The 26,305-nt window shown below is 36.8% G+C and overlaps 1 protein-coding gene across 1 annotated transcript in view; it reads right to left on the bottom strand.

Moving 5' to 3' along the window:
- Window positions 1-26,305, bottom strand: part of DDX10 (DEAD-box helicase 10) — a 159,250-nt gene that overhangs the window by 83,612 nt on the left and 49,333 nt on the right. The window lies entirely within an intron of this gene.

Genomic DNA, 26,305 nt, shown 5'->3' with positions numbered 1-26,305 from the left:
CGAGATACAGAGAGCACAGTGCCAATAAATAAAATCCCTCAGCAGCAACTCATGTCTGGGGAAGGCGGGGCAGTGATCCAGTCCCTTTTGATTGTGGAATTCTAGGTTTATTTTCCATATCTACATATCTTCAAGTTGCCAAAGTTGAGAAATCTTGATCTAATCCAGGGGTGTCAAACTCAAAGCCCGAAGGCCGCCCTCTCAAGGTCAAACTCTGATGTGGCTCTCAATGAAATCAAGTTTGAAACCCCTGAACTAATCTAACAACAGAAAGTTTACGGCTACATAAATTTTCATCTGAAATGTCAGTACTGGAAGATCTAAGTTAAGTTATCCTAAGATACACACCTGAGTTAAAAGTAACAATGTGAACTTCCATATAAAACCATACTTCCATTTCCTTCTGTCACTTTCAATACTTCAATTTTATTACCATTAATTATTTCAAGTACCATCATTATTTCAAGAATATTATTAGCAAAATAAAACTGATAATGCATGCACTCTTATATTGAAGAGTTTGCTTTCTAAATTACTGGATTAAATGAACATTATTTTAAATAGCATTTCTATACTCAAATTGTGCTTAGATTTTTAAACTTAAAATTTTCATAAAGGCTGAATTTTAACAGTCCTCTACACAACTATATATCACAAACTCTCTGGCAGAACACTTTATCCAAATAAAGATGCATAGACACTTATATTTACTATTTCAATTTGAGGCAGCCCAACACTATAGTGACCTTCAATTGCTACTAGCAATAGCATTTAAATTTATATACCGCTTCATAGTGCTTTACAGTACTCTCTAAGCGGTTTTCAGAGTCAGCATATTTCTCCTAACAATCTGGGTCCTCATTTTACTGGCCTAGGAAGAATGGAAGGCTAAGTCAAGCTTGAGCTAATCAGAATTGAACTCCTGGCAGTGAGCAGTGAGTTAGGCTGCAAAATTGTATTCTGACCACTGCACCTCCACATTTCTGAATAGGAGGTAGAGGAAAACAGTAAAGAATACTACTCACTAGAATCTCCTAGAGTATATCCATTAAGGTGAACTAAGGGTTTATTCTGGCAAGATTCTGTCAATTGTATATAAGCGAATAAATAAGTGAATTCTGGCTGAATTGCTCTTTGTTGTCCTTGGGCTTAACCTGACAATACATGCCAGGCTTCATTAACCCATAGTAAAGATTTTGTACATCTACAGTTTTTGGCATGTGGTTCTATTTGGGGGACTTGGGCAATGTTCTTTGTACACTGCTCAAAAAAATAAAGGGAACACTTAAACAACACAATGTAACTCCAAGTCAATCACACTTCTGTGAAATCAAACTGTCCACTTAGGTAGCAATACTGATTGACAATTACGTTCACATGCTGTTGTGAAAATGGAATAGACAACAGGTGGAAAGCATAGGCAGTTAGCAAGACATCCCCAATAAAAGAATGGTTCTGGAGGTGGTGACCACAGACCACTTCTCAGTTCCTATGCTTTCTGGCTGATGGTTTGGTCACTTTTGAATGCTGGTGGTGCTTTCACTCTAGTGGTAGCATGAGATGGAGTCTACAACCCAAACAAGTGGCTCAGGTAGTACAGCTCATCCAGGATGGCACATCAATGCGAGCTGTGGCAAGAAGGTTTGCTGTGTCTGTCAGCGTAGTGTCCAAAGCATGGAGGTGCTACCAGGAGACAGGCCAGTACATCAGGAGACATGGAGAAGGCCGTAGGAGGGCAACAACCCAGCATCAGGACCGCTACCTCCACCTTTGTGCAAGGAGGGAAGGAGGAACACTGCCAGAGCCCTGCAAAATGACCTCCAGCGGGCCACAAATGTGCATGTGGCTACTCACACGGTCAGAAACAGACTCCATGAGGGTGGTATGAGGGCCCGACATCCACAGGTGGGGGTTGTGCTTACAGCCCAACACCATGCAGGACGTTTGGCATTTACCAGAGAACACCAAGATTGGCAAATTCACCACTGGTGCCCTCTGCTCTTCACAGATGAAAGCAGGTTCACACTGAGCACACGTGACAGACATGACAGGGTCCGGAGAACGCCGTGGAGAATGTTTTGCTGCCTCCAACATCCTCCAGCATGACTGTTTTGGCAGTGGGTCAGTAATGGTGTGAGGTGGCATTTCTTTAGGGGGACACACAGCCCTCCATGTGCTCACCAGAGGTAGCCTGACTGCCATTAGGTACCGAGATGAGATCCTCAGATCCCTTGTGAGACCATATGCTGGTGCAGTTGGCCCTGGGTTCCTCCTAATGCAAGACAATGCTAGACCTCATGTGGCTGGAGTGTGTCAGCAGTTCCTGCAAGATGAAGGCATTGATGCTATGGACTGGCCGCCTGTTCCCCAGAACTGAATCCAATTGAGCACATCTGGGACAGGACATCATGTCTCACTCCATCCACCAACGCCACGCTGCACCACAGACTATCCAGGAGTTGGGGGATGCTTTAGTCCAGGTGTGGGAGGAGATCCCTCAGAAGACCATCCGCCACCTCATCAGGAGCATGCCCAGGTGTTGTAGGGAGGTCATACAGGCATGTGGAGGCCACACACACTACTGAGCCTCACTTTGACTTGTTTTAAGGACATTACATCAAAGTTGGATCAGCCTGTAGTGTTTTTTTCCACTTTAATTTTGAGTGTAACTCCAAATCCAGACCTCCATGGGTTGTTAAATTTGGTTTCCATTGATAATTTTTGTGTGATTTTGTTGTCAGCACATTCAACTATGTAATGAACAAAGTATTTAATAAGAATATTTCATTCATTCAGATCTAGGATATCTTATTTTGTGTTCCCTTTATTTTTTTGAGCAGTGTATATTCTATGTGTATACAAATAGCAGGTGGGCTTTTGCACATGTATAAAACATGTTTTTTCAAGGTTCTGTTATCCACACTTAAATGTTAGAATGGAACCTGTATAGATTTTTTTAACCAAAGTTTTATTAATTTCATTCTCTTAATTATCCTTTCCATAAAATATTCTTTCCCTCCTCATTGATAGCGTAGTTCACTAAGGAATTGTTTTCATTTAGCAGACCATCTGGATACCAAAATCTGTTTCAAGGACAATATGCAACCATTTCAGGTACCATCGATATAACCTTTTTCATCACCGTGAACTATTTTACATTTGCTTACAATGAATGTCATTTGAAAATTTGATTCAGAAAGAACATCTTGATCTTCCTCTGGGAAAAATTGACGACTCTTAAAATATTTTAGTGCTATTTATTATGACTGACAGATATTTTACTCTTCAAGATCAATTGGAAGAAGAAATTTAAAAGCAATTAATCTAGGATAGGTATACAGTGAATTAACTTTAACTGGTTGTAGAATTCTAATATTTTAAAATATTCACAACAATAGCAACTAGTTTCAATATAGACGGTCAGTTCCATCTGGCAATTTGGTTTTAGAAATCAAAGATTATTTTGGAACGAAGAGTCTGGGCACTCAGTCCACATAGCATCCACTGAGACTTGATTAAACAGATTCCTTTCAGCTCTACTACATCAATAGAATGTTTGATACAAAATAGATGCTGGATTTTTTTTTTAACTTTTTAATGTTTAAACTCATCTTAAGTTCATTAAGAACTTAATTTGGATTGAATCCCATCTTAATTACTGCATGCATTCTACTTCTAGCTCCCTTTAAAAAGGCTCCAAATGTTATCTGATGCTAATTGCAGCTCTTGTATCTCTAAACAGCGCAAGACATTATATCACATGATTCCTATGCAGAATGAACAGTGCCAGGCAATTGTTGGCAATTACATACCAGGCTAGGCTTGGTATTATCTCTAAATATCTTAGAGCTTGATTATCTGCAGAAACACTTGTGCACCCAAAATTGTCCAAGTGGTGTTGTCCACAACGACTCAAAAAAGCCAAAATGGTATAGAGCAGTGGTGGCAAACCTATGGCATGCATGCCGGAGGTGGCACACACAGCCCACTCTGTGGGAACGTGTGCCGTTGCCCCAGCTCAGCTCTACCGCGTTTCTCTGTGGCGTTTCTCTCTGTTGTTTGCAGGGAAACAGACTTTCCCTGCACACGATGAAACAGCTCACCAAAGGGACGTTGGTAGAACTTACCTGAGACGTACCTCTTGCGGAGCTGCCGGTGTTGGGATGCCCTGCCTCCCGCCAGCCAGCTGGTCCTTGGCTCTCTGCTGCGCATATGCCCACCCATGCACATGTGCCCGCGCATCCACACACCTTGCAGCTTGTCACTTTGGGCACCTGGTTCCTAAAAGGTTCGTCATCACAGGTATAAAGGAAGCCTTTCCCTTTATACCTGTTTGCATGTACATAAAAGGCTGAATTTTTGAGCCCCCTGAAAAAGCCCCTTCTTAGAACTGGGTCCAGGAACTAGATTTTGCAAAAAGAGCCCACTTATCTTCTGTACAGGAAAATGTCTTTCTTCTGCATTATAGTTGAGTCTGAAAATTTACCTAACTTTCATTTTACTGGGCTTTTAATTATTAATCCAACATCAGTAAAATAGAAAAGTAGGCTATAAATATATAAAACAAATAAACCTATTCAGCTACATCACCTTTTAAGTACAAAGAGCATGTCTGTCTTAGCAGTTGTTCTGACTTTATCATGAGTGTTTTCAAAAGTGCAAAAATGAAGCAAAGAAGAAAGTGAAGCAATACATATAGGATTACCTTTAAAAATGCCATATCCATCACCAAGCTGCATAGTGGCAACAAGTCAAAGATACTAAGGTATACCATCACCTTGAAAATTTTTCTCCCCTCTAGCTGCAGTACTATTTTTGTTTATTATAATAATGTTTATTATAATAATGTTCATACAATAATGTGAGAAAATTTGAAGGTACTCCTTGCAATGTACACACGTGTCAGGACACAGCTGGAACTTTCAGCTCCAGCAATAGTACCTTTAAAGTATTCTCTATCTATAGACTAGACTCCATCTCTAACATTTTAATTAAAAGTACATAATACTAATACTCTCTGAAGAACGTTGCTGAAATAAATACATTTAAGAATTCCCATGATCACCATCAAATACTGGTTCAGGCAGTCCTTGTTTAGCAACTCCAACTGGAAATGACAACTTGATCATCAAGCGAAGCAGTCACTAAGTGAAATCACAATTACGTTTTGCGGCATTACTTTAGCTTTCTGTTACTTTACAGACCAGCAAAGGTCATAAATGCAAGATTGATCTCCAAGTTACTTTTCATCACCATCATAACTGTGAACGGTTGCTATATGAGGCTATTGTTAAACAAAGATAACCTGCCATTTCTTTGCTTTGCCTGCCTCAAACAACTAGGATAATTATTCACCCCCCAAAAAACCCTTTATAGTTTAGCACCTAAGCAGGATTAACCTAGTAAGTAGACTACCAGGGATAATCAACTGACATAAGCATCCCAGAACACTACAAATTACTACAAGCATGGTAATCATTTTTCTACTTTTGCCAGGAAACCTACATGGACTTATCTGTGCAAGATACCAGGAGCAAATTCAAAAGAATTCTCTTTATTTTTGTAGCTGAACTGGATCCATATCCCATCTGGCACATTTTCACTTATCCAACATTTGTTTTCTTCCATTATGTCCTGCCTCCTGTTATGTCAACTCCTGAATCTTCAATTACCACTTCTCCCTTATGAGTCATTCCTCTGTTCCTCCTTCAAATCTGTCTTCTGTACCAGTTTTAAAGCTTCCTTATATCACTCTCCATTGCCTTAACTTTGCAGGCTATCAACTATGGAACATCATCTCACATGAAATTTTCCTTCTCCTATTTCACTGCCTGGTCTTTTACAGCAGAAACTGGGAGCAGTAATGAAATGGGGTTGATAAGGAACACTGGTCAGAAGATACAGGTCTTTTTTTTACCATGTATTTCAGCAATACTGAGACTATTACTCAAGATAACTTCTTTTTTGACAGAAGCTAACATCTGGCAATGATCTTGCTTCCTATGCACTAATTAAATCATACTAGATATTATAATTTTTACTTAGTTTTCTACACCAGTCCAGTTTCATAAGCACGTCTAAAATATTTTAATATATATCATATGTCTCAATAGGCATGAGCAACCTTCAGCTGCAAGATATGAGCAAAAGTTTAAAAACAATCCAGCATAAAAGATGCTTGGAAAAAAACAGACATTTATTAAAAATAAAGTGCTAAAGTCTAAGGGAGATGAATGCTACATTCATATCCCCAAGACCGTATTTTCATTCATATTGCCTTTTTTCATAATTACAGTATAAAAGCAAATTTTAAAAAAACCTAGCAAAAGAGAAAAGAAATAAACAGTACAAGGAGAAAAAAAGAGAGCAAAGAAATATTTAAAGTGACTTCTGATATTATTTTCACTGATATTTCTAAGATGTTTTAAAATATGTGACATGCACCATTAATAACAAGTGTAATAAATTTATATTATTCTGTTTGATCAAGAACATCTGATGCAAAATAGTATTCCTTTTCTGTTTTTTCTGCCAATCTGTTTGAAATGACCTCAGAAAAATGCAGTGAGCTTTTCAAGCAGTCATTCTCTGCTTGCTTACCCTTTATGTTATCAATAAGCCTGTAGCAAAGCAACTGTCAAACTCAATTTTAGGACAGCTGTTAAAGTTACACTTTAATACACAGCTGGGCCTTCTAGCCTATTTCAGTCAGAAACCAAAAGTGAACCTTGCTTTGATTTGTTAGAATAAGCATTCAAAAAGCTTTTATCAGCTCATAACACCTGAATTTCCCAATTCAGAAAATAAAGTGGTTGCTCAAATAGAATATTAAGTGACATTCAAAAAGGTGGAGGAAGCCTATGGATGTTTCAGGTAACCTCACTGAATCACGATCACATGATGGCAATCATGGCATGAGGCATCGTAGCCACATCCTGCTCAAGACTGACCACCAGCCAGAGCTATACAAAGACCTTAATGGCCACAGTCTGCACCTGCTCATCAACTGTTAATCTAGGACAGGGGTGTCAAATTCACAGCGTCACAGCATCATCACGTGATGTATCAGGACTTTCCCCCCCTTCGCTAAACTTGTTGTGGGCGTGGCCAGTGCATGACACATCTGGCCCGTGGGCCGGGAGTTTGACAGCCCTGGTCTAGGAATACCCCTTAGTTCCAGACCTGCTCCCTCAAGATCAGGACCATTCTGTTGAGGGAAAACACTGGAGCAGAAGAGAAGCAAAGAGAACAAATGGTTATCCCATCTTGCTACGGTCCAAGTTCAGCCTGTTCCATCCTATCCAGAGCCCAAGAGCCTCCAGACTCCTTACACAAGACTTTGACGGCATTTTGCAGCTATTTTAAAAAATCCCACTAACTTGTATTAGTCAACTGTTTAAAGCAGCAGCATTTTTATTTAAGCTCAAAGAGAAGTCTGAAAAAGAAGACATGTGAGATTTAACGACTAGCAAAATGATTTTGTGCTAGTGTAGCAAAATGATTTTGGATTGAAAAAGCTTCTTGGATGAGAAACAAAACGTTTTCAAGAAACAAAACTAAATAGTCCAGTTGCCTTTTGAGTAGCACTTTTTCTGATGACTACCAAATTGATTTTGTGCTCATACAAGGATTACAGCACATTTTTCACATTTTTGACACATGCACATTCCCAAAATACATGCCATAAAATTAAGTATAAAACCTACAAGACCCAGAATTGTATTTTGTGAAGTGGGTGGCTCCACAAATTCAATTAATAAATAAAATGATACAAGCACAGGCAAACAATATGAGAACACATTTGTGTATGAAGCCATAAAATCAATACTTCCCTCAATATTTATTAGGTTTTCATATATACTAGAACATGAACAATCCAAAGACCTTCAAATTGATATGTGGAGAGGATTTGTGAAACCACAAAATGGTACTGTCCATCTAAGGCTAATCTGGTTCACCTATGTGAATCCTTAGGATCAGATACAAGAGATCCAGAATGATAACATTAAGAGAACTATCTTCCAACAAAATAGAGCATTGCTTCTTGACTTAACTTTTTTATTTAGCAGCATCTATTAAAATTTGGATATTTTATATTTTTTATTTAACAGGATCTATTAAAATATAGGTAAGACAAAGAATTAGTGGGCTTCCAGAGAGGTATTCTGGAGAATCATGTAGACAATGATATGTTAATGTTTGTATGTCATCTTTATGTATTAATTAATCATAATTGCTATAACTCGGTTTATTTTTGTGTGGTTACTGAGAGTCAACACCAACTCGAAGGCACAAAATCAAAAGACCAATTATTGTAACAATACTATTGTAATTCCAATAATTATAATTATCATAATTACTATAAAAACATGGTAATTGATTATGCAATTTGTAACACAAATCTTCAATGTGTGAATGGAAAATGACTGGGAACACTCTACAGGTGCCAAAAACTGCCAGAGGCACTAAACTCCAAACTGTTAAACAGCAGAGATGAAATAAAGCTTACTGTCGCAAACCTGGAATCTTAGGCATGTACTGGTTTCCAGAACAAGCCTGTGAAGAAGTGAGGGAACAAAACAGAGAAATTTTTTTCACAATTATTATTTGAAAAAGTTTAGGCAACCTGTTCAAATTGTTTCTTTTCATGAATCCCTAAATGAACAGAAGCTAACACTTCTGTTCTTGAATGATACAAAGTTAAATACACATTTTGCAAATCTGAATGCATATTTTACATGCAATTGTTTATGCAATTTTCTGAATTGGGAAAACAATGAAAATGCAGATGTTGTATTCAGGCAATCTTAAGAGTCAATTCTTTCTTTTTCCTTCCTTCCTTCCTTCCTTCCTTCCTTCCTTCCTTCCTTCCTTCCTTCCTTCCTTCCCTCCCTCCCTTCCCCAACTCATTCCATAAAGCAACTCTGGACAGCTTTCAATTATTTTATAACATCTCTTTGGCAAAAATAACAGCTTCCAAATACCTCCTATAGCCAGATAAAAATTCTTCTATTCTTGCATTCATTCCTACTCTGTCTTTCAGGTTTATTCTAGCTCAGAAATATTATTAGATTTTCTTCTATGCACTGTATGTTTGAGATCTCTACGCTCATACTCAGCAGATCACTGTTGTATATACAAGTCAAGCCATATTGAAGAACTAATTGTTATTTTAGCATATTGTTTCCAATGATTTTTGCTTCTGTTTTGCAGATACTATCTAGTAGTTCTCATAGACTTTTTTTGCAGTGTGTGTGGGATTTTCAAACCGATACCCACAATCAATAAAGACACTGAATCTGAAAAGACTATTTCAACAAGACAGCAATCAAAAACATAAAAAACAGGCAGTGCTTTTCTAAAATGGCAGAGTTTTGTGTCTGAGCAGGGGGTAGACTAGAAGACCTCCCAGGTCCCTTCCAACTGTTATCCTGTTAAATTGGACTTATGCAGAAAAACTATAGGAAGCTGTTCTGCTTTCTTTTCTTCTTTATTTATCACTGTAAAATGGAGTTCCAAGACTGGACTGATTTTTAAGAATTAGTTCTTAGATCTGTGAAAATCCTTTCAAAAAAGGTGTTCTCCAGTGCAAAGAAATATGTATAAAGCTCTTATATTTCAAGTTACATGAAGAAGCCTCGTGTTTTCCAGACTTGTGGGGATTCCAAAGAAGACTTTCCTATCTGTCACTGCAAAACTTTCTCAAGACATTGCAACTATTTCCATAATGAGGCAGACAGCATTAATCGTAACCTGTGCTAATTTTTGTTAAACATGATATACAAGTAGGAATCAGGGAACAAATTTTAGGTTGTTTTGAGCAGGGAACCACCTTATGAAAAAGAAAATTAGTTGTTTTCTTACTGAATACAGCTGCAGAATAGATGATGTATGTATCAGGGTTCGTGATTTGCTTATAGTTTCCTTGCTTAGTCCTCTTCTGGACTTGGTGCTTTGCCCAAGCTTTTAATAAATTCACAGAAGTGAAAAGTAAGGGCAGTTGAAGGAGGAAGGAAAGGAAGCCAGAACTGAACAAACAAGCCAAGAATATTTTGCTCATTTACAAGACAGTCTTGTTTCTAATCTGTTTAACAAATGGCTTATACAAACTACTGCTCATGGTTTTAAAAAAATCTGAATGCAGCAGGAGCATCCAAGCTCCAAAAGATGCGAAAAACCTTTTTTTTTTCTGATGGCACTTTACCAATTAAATTTTCTAAAGCAGCATCACAGGCTATTGGATCAGAGGTTATTTAATACAATCACAAGCCAGTAATTGAATTAAGCATTTCAATATATTTTAAAACCCTTACAAAACCACAGCCCTCATAGTTACGGTATTTATTTAATCCATTACTGCAACTTGTATCAATTAATATTTCCAGCTCTCTAAAAATGTAATAAGGGTTGGTGGTCCAAATATTCAGGTAAAGTCTTGGTATTTAGACTCACAACAAACCTTCTCTCTCAGTCTTACTGGATGGGCAGATTCAAACTAGAGAAGATAAGTTACCGAGTTAGACACTCCTAAGCCATGTAGGGCTTTAAAGGTGAAAACCAACTTGAATTGAACAAAAGACAAACTTAAGACAGATTTTCATTATCCAAATGATAAAATCTATGACTGGAATCTTGCAAGGTTTGATGTCTTAAGAACATTTAGCAAAAAAAATAGAGGCCTACAACTCTGAATCACCGTTCAGTCTCCATTCTCCCCCTTAACTCAGGGCTGTCATCCGGGCCAGATGCATCACGCACTGGCCATGCCTACATCCAGTTTAGCAAAGGGAGAAAAAGTCCCGATAACACACGTGACGATAACACACATGACGCCGCCGTGAAGATGTGAGTTTGACATCCCTGCCTTAATTGCTTTGGGGGAAGAACAGGCAGGAGAAATATTTTTAGCAAATGGATACAGAAAGTTAATAGACCAAACAGAGAGCTTCCATCTGGATGAAAACCTTTTGTCACTTTTAAGAAACTTCATTGTATTTTTTATCAGTCTTTTAATGTCCTTAGCCTTTCCAACAAAAGACCGAAATTCGTATCAAGCAGCCTTATCAGCAGGTTGAAAAAGATCGTGTTGTGCTCATCAAGAGGCTGAGAGGCCTGGGGGCAGAGTTCATTTAAGATCCCTGATAACCTGCCAATGTAGGTTTCCCTCAGTTCTGTTTGAAGGCACTGTAATCAATAGCCCAATACATGTAAATACCCAAAACACTGAACTATTGAGTTTGAATGGATTAAGAATTCAAATTCTGTAAAAAACATGGTGCACAGGTAGTCCTTGACATACAACAGTTCATTTAATGACCATTCAAAGTTACAACGGCACTGAAAAAAGTGACTTGTGATCGTTTTTCATACTTACGACCTTTGCAGCATCCCCATGGTCACATGATCAAAATTCAGATACTTGGCAAGAAAGTTCATACTTACGACGGCTGCAGTGTCCTGGGGTCATGTGATCAGCTTTTGCAAATTTCTGACAAGCAAAGTCAATGGGGTAGCCAGATTTACTTAACAATCACGTTACTAACTTAACAAATGCAATGATTCACTTAACAACTGTGGTAAGAAAAGTCGTAAAATGGGGCAAACTCACTTAACAAATGTTTCACTTAGCAACATAAATTTTGGGCTCAATTATGGTCATAACTCGAGGACTGTCTGTAGTGGTCAAGCCAACACTGGCCCCTTTATGACCTGTGCACCTCCAGAATTCCTGAGCCAGTTACCAATTCCTGAACTAGACTTAAGAGTGGAGAAAAACCTAGTTTCCAATTCTCCCTTAGGCAAGGAGTCAGGTGGTGACCTTGAACCAATCATCCCGCTTATTCCTAACCCGCTTCAGTTTCTGAAACAAGCAACCTATAACCAAAAAATCACCTCACATTCTTATATTTTTGCTGTAATAACTAGGCCAGGGGTGTCAAACTCAAGGCCCAGGGGCCAGGTCTGGCCCACAGGGTGCTTAGATAGCTAGTCCAGTTTTATTGAATTCAGTGAAAAATTTACATTGTTTGGGAGAAAGCTTTATATATAATTTATTATGGCTGGAAGCATGTAAAATTCAAAGCAAAAAAGATCATGTGGTAAATAGTTGTGTATGTCAACAACTCTTTACATCAAAGGTGTTTTTTTCTTCCTAGAACTGCTTGCAGACCCACAACTTCAGGTGTCCGAAGGAGTTTCCAACAGATGCTAACTGCCCTCTTGACTCTGCACTTTCAAACCTGAAATGCTAAGCAACCTTATTTGTTCTGGCAATGGCACAGTGGTTAAAAATGCAGCATTGCAGGCAAACTGCCCTCCTGAGTTTGGTAAATTGAAGACCCAGATTGTTGGGGGCAATATGCAAAACATGCTTACATTGTAAACTGCCCAGAGAGTCCTGTAAAGACTAAAATGCTAAAATTACTATTGCTATGCTAATCATGCCCATGCACAGAAATATTCTCAACTAATCATTAGTGCCTGCTAGGAGTTAGATAAGGGACCACAGAATTCAAAGAGGATTGGACTTAGTCTACTTGTGGCTATAAAGGGATTCCTCACTGACTTCTCTTTTAACTCCATCATCAGATTCTGCCAGTCCTCCTACAGCAGGGGTGTCAAACTCAAGGCCTGTGGGCTAGAGCCGGCCAGGGTGTGGTTGGATCCGGCCTGCAGGACTGTCCTGGTCTACCCAGTGCAAAGAGCAAAGATCAGGCCAGGGTGGCTTCAGCCCGGTCTACCCAATGCGAAGAGGAAACATACCAGCAGTTTGGGGAGTGGCAACAAGCTGGCCATGCCCACCCAATTGGCCATGCCCATCCAGTTGGCCATACCCACCCGACCCCCTGAGGTCAACCACAGCCCTGATGCGGCCCTCAATGAAATTGAGTTTGACACCCTTGTCCTACAGCATCCAAGGTTGTCTAATAATATACTGTAACCTCAGTTCTGACTGCATACGGAAGTTGTCCCTAACATTGTTCATGCTAAGCTGTCAGAAGCCAGGAAGTGAAGCTATTTTAGAAGCTTCCATTAAGGGGTAACTTGCATTTTACAAAGAAGTAATAATATATTTAACCAATATTTGTTTGGGTAGATCGTTGCATATCCAAAGATATAGTGCTCCACAGCAATGCCAGATTCAACCTTCAAGGACTGAGACAGCTTCTACCTTCAGCACCAGATTTAAAAAATGCTCTGAAAACCATGATTACAATTGGCTTTTAACCAAATCATTTTGCTAATGGTTTCTGTACACCAGATTTATGCTGAGTTGAATAATAGGTTCCCGGTTATGGTCACCAGACATCTTAACACTTCAACTCCCTGAATTCCTTCTTTAAATTCTGGGAAAGCTCCTTTAAAAAGTGTATTCTTCTGTATTCGTAACTGTTTCATTTGAGAACAAAATATTGGCTTGGAGTTTTATAATATATTAAGGCTTAGTTCTGTTTGTAAATGAATACAATTGAGTTTAATTTATACAATAATTGAAAAATTCTTAGAAATGTCACTGTCCTATAAATTAGCCTGAAAGGGGAACAAGTTAAAAAGAATAACTTTTTGTGAAAGATTTTTGTCTAGAATACTGAATTCAATAAGATAATGTGTTCCAATTTTATCTTTCATTCCCTTTACACAGTTTCTATTAACTTACAATTGGAATACTTTTATATAGAATATCATAATGCTATAGTTGCTATACTCAGAGAACAAACAGTGCAGTTAGCATTCTCATTTAAGAGAAAAACGTCATTTTACTCCAAAGGGACATTGAAATTTTGCCTAAGAAAAAAAGAAAGAGGCTTCAGTGGCACATCTGTTCATAGACTTTATTGTTAATTTCATCTAGTTAGTGAATCTGCTGTTACTATAACTCTATTTTATCAAGTTGATGCTTTCTTCTGTCTTCAACTTTGATTTTTCCAGTAGACGCTGATAAAATTAAGACATCCTACATATCTTAGTAATTCTAAATGTAACAAAATTTTAATTAAAGCAAATTAATAAGCAGAGTAACTAAACATAATTACTTTGGTTAAATTATATTTTTACTTTGAATAAAAAGACCAAGATGTTAAACCCTAACCAAAATATATGCACTGTCACGTCTGTTCTTAAGAGAGCAAAGTGAACTTAGATCAGTGAAGGGCAATATAAAAATGAATACTAATATAGCACATGATAAAAAGGAGAAAGATTAAATATAGCTGAAACAATCTCTGCCATATTTAATGAATTTAACTTAGTTAGATCTACATGTAAAGTAATTAAACCAAACATATGCTTTCTCTTAACCCAACCTGTTTCTTTATCTCAATCCCGCCTACTCTGTGGTGCCCCCAGCACAATGCTAATAGATTAAACGTGGTTTTCCATCCAAAGGAAGTCTTAGCCTGTTTTAAATAAATACAACTAGTCCTTAGATTATGATGGCAATTGGGATCAACTCTTCATCTCTAAGTAATGTGGTTGTAAAGTATGACAACATGTGACTGCATTGCTTAGTGGCAGCAATCTCTCAGTCCAAGTTGCCATTGCAACTCCGGAAACACATGGGTTATTTAGCAGGAAGACCCAGGAGTTCCAAGCAAGCAAGTTGGCAGGTGGGAACTACTAGCGGGTATGAGCTACATAGCATGGGTGCATTGGATTACAATCACTCAAAAGGTTCCTTCTCTAAATCATGTGATATGGACAGTCTCCCAAACTATTGCAAGTATGGCACCTATTTGCAGGATAGTATGAGGCAGCCTTCATAGGAAGGCCGTGCCTTGCATAGAATGGGCGCATTTGTCAGTAATTGCAGAAAAACCACAAAGGCCATTTATGTGCACTAGTGGTCCCTATACCCAGCCAAGACCTCCTGGGCCTTGTGAGGCAGGAAGTAAGCCTGGGCTTCCCAAGCCATGGCAGGTTTCTACATCCCAGTGAGCCCTGTAGCTAGCCAAGGCCTTCTGGGTCACAGCAGGTTTCCACACACTGGTGAGCCCTGTGGCCAGTTGAGATCTGACAAGATCCTCCCCCGAGGCACTGATGTACGTTGAACCACGGATTTCTAACAACTTAACCATTTTACATCTGCAACATTATTTAACGACCACAACTAGGAGTGCTGCTCTTACAGCCATTGAGTAAAGGCGACACATGACATCTCTGCTTAATGACTGCTTCATTCAATGACCAAAATTTTGGGGTCAATTATGGTTGTAAGTTGAGGACTACCTGAACTTTCTTCTTTCCATGGACCTACGCCCTTTTTGTTTTTTCTTTTATTTTGAACATATACAAATAATGTTTTTTGCTGTTCTTAGTATCTCGTACAAGCTCCAGCTCATTTTTAGCTTTCACCTTCCTAACAGAACTTCTGCAATGCCTGGAAATGGACCCATACTCTTTGATTACATCCTCCCCCTTTTCACTTCCTACACTTGCCTCTTTTTCTCTTCATCGTTTAAGAGAGTTTTGCCTCTATACTCTCCTCATTTGATTTCTTCTTTTTTTTTCTTCTCATTAAGATTGTTTCTAATTAGGCCTCCAATATAACAATATAGCAGAATAAGAGTTGGAAAGGATCTTGGAGGTCTTCTAGTCCAACCCTCTATTCAAGTAGGAGACTTTACACTATTTGAGACAAAAAAATGTCCAATCTCTTTCTTAAAAATCTCCAGCGATGAGAATTGCTTATAACAGCAGTCAACATCTCAATCCAACAAGAAAACAAGTCCAGTTGCCATGACTCAACTTCCAGGCGGAAGTTGGTTCATAAGGAGGAAAAAAAAATCAGGTTTAAGGAAAAGATACTCACACAACTTGTTCTGTCAACTAGCAATATAGATGAGACTCAAAATGAGAGGAAAAAAAGTGTGCCAATCTGATCTAATATTATGCAAGTTTCTGGAAGGTCTGTATGCATTTCAGATTCTTCTGATCAGGGCAAATCAGGTTGGGATACAATGTTTTTTTCTAAAAGGTAGGTTCAGTGATTAATGATGTGTTTCATTGCTAAGTTCTTTTCAACGGATAATAGTGGTCTCAAAAAAGAGATGCCCAATGCAAACTCAGAAGCATCAATTTGAACAACAAAGGACAATTGAGTTCTGCATAATAAATAAAGTTTAGGAAATTAATATCTCATGCTGTAGATTTTCCCATCCTTCTTGAATACTTCTCTCCTTCAGAATTTCAAAGTTCTTGAAGCTGTACTTCCTTGTGTCTGAGTTCATCAAAATCTACTGCAGTGTAGTCCCATATGCAGTTCTATCTCTTTTGGGATCCTCTTTCTTTGCCTATCATACTAAACCCAAGGATAACATGATCACTTTCAGTTCTTCAATCGTCAACCAATTTCTCCCCAACCTTCTTTCTTCTACTTCCTGACAAATGGTTAGCAACAAACGACAAGAATCTGCTGGACTTCTGACTCTTGACAGAATTAGCTTCCCGGCAAACGTCAGGATAATTGAAATCTCCCATTATCACTATCGCATGTCTCTTTGAAAAACTGGTCATTTGATGCAGAAAAAAACCTCATTTGCTTACCCGAAGGCGTCTATAATAAACTCCAGCAATGGCCCTTTACTCTTTTAATCTTACCAAATGCTAAGTCAACAGGATATCCGTGCTCTGAATCCTGAACTGTATTTTCTAAGTGCTTTTCTAAGGAAGCCATTTCTACGAGGTTCTTAGTTTTATATCAGACGGTTTTTTAGAGATAACTCCCCTTCATAGCTGATGCTTTTTAAGGAAAAACAAAAAATGAAAATGAAGATCATCTGGATTTGGAAATATTAAAAGGGGCTATAAAAGCAGTCACTATTTATCAACTATTGCATGCTACTTAAAGAAAACAAAGCCAATTGTAAGACAACAATAACACTTAGCAATAGCACTTAGACTTATATATCTCTCTTCATACTGCTTCATACTCTCTAAGTGGTTTACCGAATCAGCATATTGCCCCCAACAATCTGAATGAACTAATAATAAAAACAAGTGATGAAGGAAAATAAATATCACTATAGATCTGAAGATCTGAAATTCAGGGTATTTTATATCACTAAAAACAAAATTACATAATTATATTTCTGTGTGCTTAATTCTTTATATTGGATTAAGCTGGAAGTTGAAAAAATAACCATAACAAGGCAGTGATAAATCACTACCATGATGTCATCAAAAAAACTTTATAGACACATTCAAGGAGATACAAAGAATCAATTACTTTTCTCTGATGCTCATTTAGTCAAATCTAGTATTCTTCTATCTTTAATTTCTCCTCTCTGAATATTAGGCCCCTAGCACTATAATTTGGAATTATTTAGGCAACTGCATACGGTAACTGAATGTTTCAAATCTCTTCTGTACTCTAACTCCTTAATATATTTACCCTTACTTCATTGCCATTCTTATACAGAAATGTTGGAACATTAATGGGAAACACTGCTTCTATTTAAGTTTTTGAAAGAAAACATACAGCCAAAGTGGAAAATTCTTTCATGTCGAGATCAAAATTCATGGAAAATTAGAAACTGGAAAGTAGAAAATTAATGTTGAACTAGCTAGATATTAATTCACCATGGCAATTTGGATAGGCTTATTTTTCAATTCAATATATAGTCATAATATTTTACTACTAATAAATGACTTATTATATTTAAGCAAAATTATCACAGCATTTTCCCAGCATTTTCCAACTTCGCTTGTCAAAAAAGCATAGTCCTGTAATATTTTTAACCCAAGTTCAATCTTATTTCTCTCCCTATTTTTGCACATATTCTGCCTTCATCAGTTAACAAATAACATTCTCAAAAGAACTGCTGTTCCACTGTAAGAACTAAATGTTCCTACGCAGCTTGAGAAAGCATTTTGAAAAAGTTAATTTTTTTTTACTTTATCAGAGGTAAAAAAAAAATACCAAGCTGATTATTTCAATTAACAACCAAACATTTTTAGTGAGATAGACAGAACTGATAAGTCTGGAATGGGTTAATCAGCCAGGCTAATGGACTTATGATCAGACAATGTTTTTTAGGCAAAGTGAAACTACTCTCATGTGAAAAGAAAAATTGGAATCAGAAGGACATTTTGCCACTGATTCACATACTTATAATCAGGGTTGGGATTCTACCAGTTCGCACCTATTCACTAGAACCGGTTGTTAACATTCTAAGCAGTTTGGAGAACCGGTTGTTAGAAGAAATTACTGGCCTAATCCTGTAAGGAAGGCAGGAAGGAAATATTCTGGTATTGCTTACAGAAACTGCCTCTCCGTTAACCCTTATTACATTCTTGACAGGACTAGACTTCCTGACTCAGGAATGTCTCTGGAGTTTTTTCCGCCTCATTTGCTGGTACTATGCTTGTGTGGAGTGACCATTCAAAGTTACAATGGCACTGAAAAAAGTGACTTATGACCATTTTTCACACTTACGACTGTTGCAGCATCCCCAGTCATGAGAGGCCAGGCGAGGAGATGTGTGCCTCGATGTGAGTGATATTGAGTTGGCCACGCCCAGCCAATAACAGGACCACCAAGCCACGTCCACCCAGTCACATAACCACCAAACCATGCCCACCAACTAAGCCACGCCCACAGAACCGGTTGTTAAAAAATTTGAATCCCACCCCTGCTTACAATTTAAGGAAAAATTTAATTTAGACAAGTTATGGGTCTGAATTTGCAAAAAAAATAAAATAAATAAATTGTATTGTATGCTCATAGTGAGCATGTTATTGCTGTGGTTTACATAATTTTGTTAAAACTGAATTTGGAAAAAGAATACATGAAACAGTGTATAGTTCAGCGGGCAAAGAACTTTGGATACAATATAATGTTTGAGCAAAGGAAAACATATGTACTGTAGTTGAACCATTTAAAATTAACTTTGAATTTGAATGGATTTTTTAAATAAAATGATGAATCACTGGTATTTAACACCTAATAATTTGTCAAGGATATATAAAGATATTTCAAATGTATGATGGAAGTTTAATTTTAAAGAAGATAGCTTTATAATTTTTGGTGGATTTGTGGTAAAGTAAAGAAATACTGGGCCCAGATTCACGTTATAATTCAGAAGATTATTCAAACTGAATGTTAAATTGAAAGCTGAAGTTTTTCTCTTTAGGATTTTGGACAAGGAATTGGAAAAAAGATCTTTGTTGAAAAAAAGAAGTTTGTTATTGTTTATGTTGACTTCAGCAAGAATTCTATATGTACAGAAATGGAAAGATACATCAATCCTCACAACATAAATGGGAAAGCTAATAGAGATAGCAAAATTGATTGTTTTTAATTAGTGAAAAGAATATATCCAGTTTTGTCTCTACTTGGAAACCGCTTCTAGACTTTGTGCTCAAGACAGAGAGAAATGAACTCTTGATTGTGAGTTTGTTCTGATTAATCTATTTTGTTGATGGCTAGTACTTGTTTGGCTCAAGTAAAAAGTTGAGGCTGTGATTCTATCTTGTACTTTACTTTAATGAAAAAAAGTTGGAAGTCAATGCTTTTTTTTTTCTTTCTCCCTTTATAACACGCTTTCCCCTTTCTTTCTCTTTCCCATTTTCCTATTATCTTTATTTTCATTGTATTTTATATATCACAATAGTCAATAAAATTATTGGGAAAAAATTGAAATGATTTATACAGACCTTACCAAAAACATGTCAAATGATATTCCCATTATTCCTGAATTTTTTTGACCTGGAAATAGCTGTGATATAAATTCAAGCGATTTTGAACTTAAAACAATTCTGGATTAGTCAGAACAGCACTGGAACACTTCCAATAATGTCAGAACAGCTATTTTAGAATCAGAACAGCATATGGGGCTTGAAACAAGATTTTCTAAAATCTCTAAAAAAAAAACCATTGGTCAAGATGATGTACATTCTGCAAAAGTTCTCAGCAATTACTGATAATTTACTACCAGAAGTTTAGAAGCTGGCTGCTGCTGCATTGAATTAGATTTCTTTCTGCTTTGTAACATTTAAAAAATATTTTTATCAGAGTGCATGACCAACATAAGCCAATAATTCATTTCTTCCATAAAATACATTAACTCTACCATTTTTTCCTTTCTTTGTCAGTGTCAAAGAAACTGTTTTTAATCGGGTATTTATGTTTTATGCTAATCTTAACCCTGCCTTGGGCTTTTTTCCACTTAACATTTCAATTAGTTTTCATCTAAATCATTTCCTATATATTCCTCCTACATATTGCTCCCCCATTAAGTGGATCACATTCCATCTTGCCCCACTGAATGCATAATGCAAAGGCATTATGTGTGTGTGTGTGCGCGCGCGCGCACACACACACACACACACATATCAAACTATTCTAAAAGTACAAGTTCCAAGTTTATTTGTAAAAGAAGAAATAGACATCCTGTGATTAATTGATTAATGATATATAAAGGCACAGATCTCTGTAATGGTAGCTTAATACTCTGACGATGTCAGCAGAGGTTGATGAAAGCTTAGTAAGTACAATAAATATAATTTTTAGTTCCGGAGATCGCAGGATGTCTGTTTCTTCTTTTACATACATATATGTATACATATACATACACACACACACAATTAGACAGACTATTTAAGCCATCAAGTCCAATTGCTTAGTGTTGAAATTAAAATTAAAATATATCAGACAGATGGCTGAGTAATCTCTCTTGGACAAATCCAATGAAAAGAAACCCACTGGATTACACAGTTATTGCTCTTATTAAATATTTTTATAACATTCAGTCATAATTTATATTTACAGTGTAATTCTATGTTCTGTACTCTGAAACAAGAAGAAATGGGTCTTGAATTTCTATATGGCATGCCTTCAAGCATTTGAATTAATTAATTCATTCATTAAATTTCTAGGCTGCCCAATTCTGGCAGGATTACTTGCCAAGTTATAGAGACTTATTCTGGGCAGCCTCACAATGAAAAAAGAAAGCAGAATACTAAACAATATTGTATAGAGGGCTCTTATTCATGCTTGGTTGGGTTCATTTTGTTTTTTTTCTACTGGAGCTCAAGGGGTTCTTTCCTAATGTTTTAGCTACAGAATTCTTAAGAAAACCAAGGAATTTTTCAGGAACAATAAACAGACTGAGGCTGCCTACAATCTGTGGTCTTTTCATACCCTCTCCACAGACCAACGAAGACCTCTGCCAAAAGGCTCCCCTTTCAATTATGCAACTCAAAAATTTTTAACTATAAATATTCTCAACACCATCAATTTCTTATCAAAGGACCTTTTTTTTAGTCCATTTATCATTCTAATTGCTGTTCTCTTAACCTGATTAACTATGGGATCTGGAACTGGATGCAATGTTCAAGAAGAGTTCTGATTGACGCATTGATTACCAATGTCTTTTAATGCTTACGGATTGTAGTAACTTAAATTGGTTCTCGTATTTACAAGCAGAGTTTGAACAAAGCAGAAATAGTGGAACAATTGTTTAATTTGTAAATGATTTGGAAAATATAGGTGTTTTTTATGCAACCTAACATTTTTTCCAGCAACAACATACTGCTGGATCATATTCAATTTACATGCAATTACTATTCCACATTTTTTTCCACAAATGCCCAGGACTTCCATTCTATACTTGTTCATTTATTTTTGTCTTAAGTAAACAACTTTACATGTCCCTTTAAATTTCATCATTTTACTTTCAGCATATTTCTCTAACCTATCAAGGTTATTTTGAATTTTATTTCTGTTTTCTAAGGTATTAACTAGTTAACAAATTTTATATCTGCAAATTTAGTAAGCCTTGGCTCTGCTTCTTCATTCAAGTCATTAATCAAAATACTGACGAATAAACACTTCGGATTGATTTCTGTTGCACCCCACTCTCTCCAATTTGATTAAAAAAATGACCAATGAGCATATTGGGGTGATGATTTTCAAGCCAGATATGTATCCATTTAATAATTATGTTGAATAGTCTACATTTAATTAGCTTGCTAATCAACAGTACTTTGTGAAATATCTATGACATTCTCACAATCTATTCAGGAAATTATCCAATCAAAACATGAGTTAAGGATAGTTTGGCAAGATTTGCTCTTGATAATTATTTTTCAAGGTGCTTACAGATTAATTCCCTTACATTCTACTTTAGATTCTATCCAAATATCTTCCAGGGTTATATTTTTAGTTGTACAAACTAATCCGAATAATATTAATGCCTTCAATAAAGATAACTAATTCTCAGCCTATATTAGGGGATTAAAGTTCCAGTTATACATAGTAACAACATAGACATATTGTGGAAGTAATGGCCTTACCAAGAGACTGAATATTAAAAGCATTTCACTAATATAGCACCAACTGAACTATAAAAATAGAAGCCTTTACAGGTTTCTAAAATTAAATTATTAGTTATTATTCATCTAATTTTCCACAATATAAACACTAGCCTTTACATATTGCTACAGTAAAATTGCTCATACTTCTGTATCGTTTTTCAAAATGGTATGAGAAATAATTCAAATCTTAATTCAATTAAAAAATTAACATTTAATATTCCCTTCTCTAATGAGAAAAAAAATGGATTTCTAAATAGCGAACACAAGTTACTACACTGGTGTCAACGCAGTTCTCTTCCATTTTTGACAACTGAATCAAAATAGCAAATTCTTAGATGGAACACTTGCACTATAGTGATAGAATACAAAAAGAATCCTATGATTAAACTTTTCCCACCTCCCCAGAAAAAAATCATGAGAAATATAAATTCTTCACTTGATTATCTTACTAAAAAACTTCTGGACATTAGGCCACAATACTTTAGCTTTTCCACATTCCACATTTTGTGATACAGAAGGAATGAGATCACAATTATTTTTAATCACTTGCATACAACTGCCACTATGAGTTTAGGCTTGGATATTAGTTCAAATGTGAAAGTCCCACACTGATCAATGTTATTACATCTCCTAGTCATGGTCTCAAGGATTTGGAAATAGAGCAGGGGATATCAATTTTGGGCTTTTGTCCCCTTTGATATGTGGCCAGTAAAAATTTGAAATAAGTGCCAAGAGACCCAGGAACTGGACAGCAGACCAATCCATAAATTTGTATCTGCCTTCTTAACCAGCACTTGATTCTAAAGTCACTATTATTCACATTAAAATTTCTCAAGATATAATTTGTACTAATAGTCTGTTCTGATTCTGTAGATATAAGCTACTCCATTTTAACTGGGGCAAAAACATAGTCACTAACAATATGTGTTTCAGTTTGCCGGAGAAAATGATACTTTCAACTATTCAAATAATAAATCACCCAGCTGTAAAATTTCCATATTCTTGTAGAATTTTTATAAGGGGAAGAATAGAAGTGCCTTAGCAATCCTTGAATAATAATTAATAAGTTATAAGCATCATATGTATCCACCCGGACCACTGTATTTTTATCACCTCATTTTCAATGACAGCATGCATAATTATTTATCAACAATCTCACATAGGTATTATAAAACTACCATCAGAAGAACCAATGAACCCAAATCTGTTCCTCCTATGTGATACTAAGCTTTATTTTACTCCCCTCAAATGCAAAATCAAAATATTTTAGTGTTCTGTTATTTTTTTTAAATAAAAATATTTTAAAAAGAAAGGATAAATAAGGTTTTAGAGAAATACAAAAGACTGCCGAGATTGTGCCATGTAACTTTTACAAACTCAGTATTGTGATAGGTTTGGAAGGACTATTTAAGTCATCACATTTCCCTTATTATAGAAAAATGTAGTGTTAATCATAGAACCTATCAGCAAAATATCCAAGATATCCTCTCCTGCCAATTGCTAATGAGTAAATATTACCAAAAAGATCATGATGAGCTTGGAAGGAGGGGGAGGGGAAACAGTTTGGAAATGGAAAGAACATGAAATTGTCTCAATTATAGCAATTTCAAACATATTTCTCCCACATTTGTATTGACTAGAAACAAGATACACTAACCTTTTCCCAACTGAAAAAAACAGGAAGAAAAATGACAACCAAAGCCCACTAAGATTTGTATCTGTTTAAAAAAAACACCTTCCCAACCTATTAAGTTTTGCAAATAGTCAAACCATGTACTTGAAGGCATGGATCCAAGTATGTAAGAGTATAAGAGGGTTACACCTATATTTCATTATAGGTCTCTAGCAACTGACATTTAAAGTACGCTGCCTGCGATTCTGGAAGTAGTAAATAGCTATTACGATATGTAATCACTGACAGCCCAATTTTCCATGAGCTGTCTAGTCCCCTTTAAAAACCACTTAAACTAGAGTCCGCTATCTTCTTTCCTTCCCCAAGAGGTCATCACTACATTTCTTTATAGTACCAAGTGTGCTGCTTGGTTTCCAATAGTGTTAACATGGTCAATAGGCAATTTCTGAAAATGTTTAGAAAGCGAGGCTTGCACTGTATTTCACAATTTTTTTTAAAAGACTCTGACGCAGTTGTGATTCATCTCATCTCTTCATATCTGGCACTCAAACCTGTGGAGAATTGTTGTCCTGCAGTGACCTCATAAGGAGCAACTATCCAGAGCACATGTGGGCAATGTGCTCTGGATAGTTCCCATCCTCTCCTTATCTGGAAAATTTCCAGGAAACCGACCTTCCTTGGGTGCTGCGCCATGGTTATCGCAGTCACTTTTGTAAACACATCTTTGGTCCATCATACCTCACCTAGAAATCCCCTTATTGACTTTACATTTGCTTGGTTCACTTCCATTCTAGTCCAACGCCTGAATCTGTTGGTGAGAGGTGGAGGCCCTTTGAATCTCCAAACTTCCATCAGGTGGCAACAGTTAAGGAAAGGTGAAGCGCAGCCACCATATCTGAGCTGGCGGGGCTGGCGTATATATTTAGGAAGATGTAGTCCTGCAAATAACCAGGTTTCATGGCATGTAGGGCTTTAAAGGTAGTAACGAACACCTTGGATTGTATCCAGAAAGCAACTGGAAGCCAGCGCAGTTCTCACACAACATGGGTAAAATGCAAAGAGCTTAAAACTGAATGCATCACTGCATGCTGATCTAGTAACTTTCGGGTAGTCTTCAAACGCAGGCAGCACATAAAGCACATTACAATAATTTAGTCAAGACATCACTAAGGTGTGAGTGATGTTGAGTAAGGTCTCTCAGTGAACAAAGGGTACAATTAGTGTACAAGGTGAACCTGTGCTCCCCTAGCCATAGGTGCCATCTACTCCTCCGGGAAAGTGTGTTTAACCATGAAGAGAAAAATCACGAAGCATATACTGTACGTGGATAGAACTTGTCATTCAATATATGGTATAATTATGACTGGACTTTCATTTCAAATTGTTAACTTCCTACAGTTCCTCAGTGACACACTTGGTTACAATCAAAGCATTGATATACACTTTTCTACAACTTGCAGCACTGATCATCCTTTAGGTGACAAACTTAGAAGTCATACGAAGATAGGCTGCATGTTTAAAAGCAAATTGAGTTACTATCTTGACATTCTGGATTTAGTAGCTGGTATTTGAACAGTGCTCCTTTCAAGGTCAACTCACACAGATTATTTAAAATACATTGCACTTTTAAAACCCACAAAATTAATTAAGCAACTTGTTCTCACCATGGCAACTTATTAAATGAGTTGTCAACATTACAAAATATATTTGCTGATGAAAGTGTGAGTATGCCAATGTGTGTATTAAGTCTAAAATTAGAAGTTTTTGATTGAACCAGTGTTGACATATAATAAAATAATGTACTTCTCCAAGAAATGTCAGGGCTTTTTCCAGAGCCCTTGTCATAATATTCTGCAATGGAGTAATTCTACATTTCTTTTTGCTTTGTAAGGCAATGAAAGTAAAAGCCAATTATTATATTTTAACTAACCCACAATCCAATGTTAATCAGAACTACAAAAGAATAATAAGAGTTTAATTATCAAATTATACATGTTCAAGTTACTAATATTTCTTGAAGTCTTATAAAAATAAAATCTATGATATAACCCTAACATTGGTATATAACAAACGTGTCAAGCACGCTGGAACCGGAGACAGCGATAGGCCCAGAATTGTTCCAGAGGCTGTCCTGGAAATGGCGAAGGACCGGCCCATGCTGCCCTAGCTCATCCTGGCGATGCCCACTCAGTCGGCTGAGTAACTCAATCTATGCAATTTAGATATCAACCAATTTAAAAAAGTCTACAGGCAGTCCTTGGCTTACAACTGAGGTTTAGCACCCAGTCAAATTGATGGCACTGAAAAAAGTCATTTGTGACCAATCCTCACATGACCATCACAGTATCCCATCTGTCG

Source organism: Pseudonaja textilis, chromosome 7, assembly GCF_049901715.1.
Source record: "Pseudonaja textilis isolate UNSWEBS1 chromosome 7, rPseTex1.2, whole genome shotgun sequence".
In the NCBI taxonomy this organism is placed as follows: domain Eukaryota; kingdom Metazoa; phylum Chordata; class Lepidosauria; order Squamata; family Elapidae; genus Pseudonaja; species Pseudonaja textilis.
Note: the sequence above shows the minus strand (reverse complement) of the source record. Positions and strands in the feature narration are given on the sequence as shown.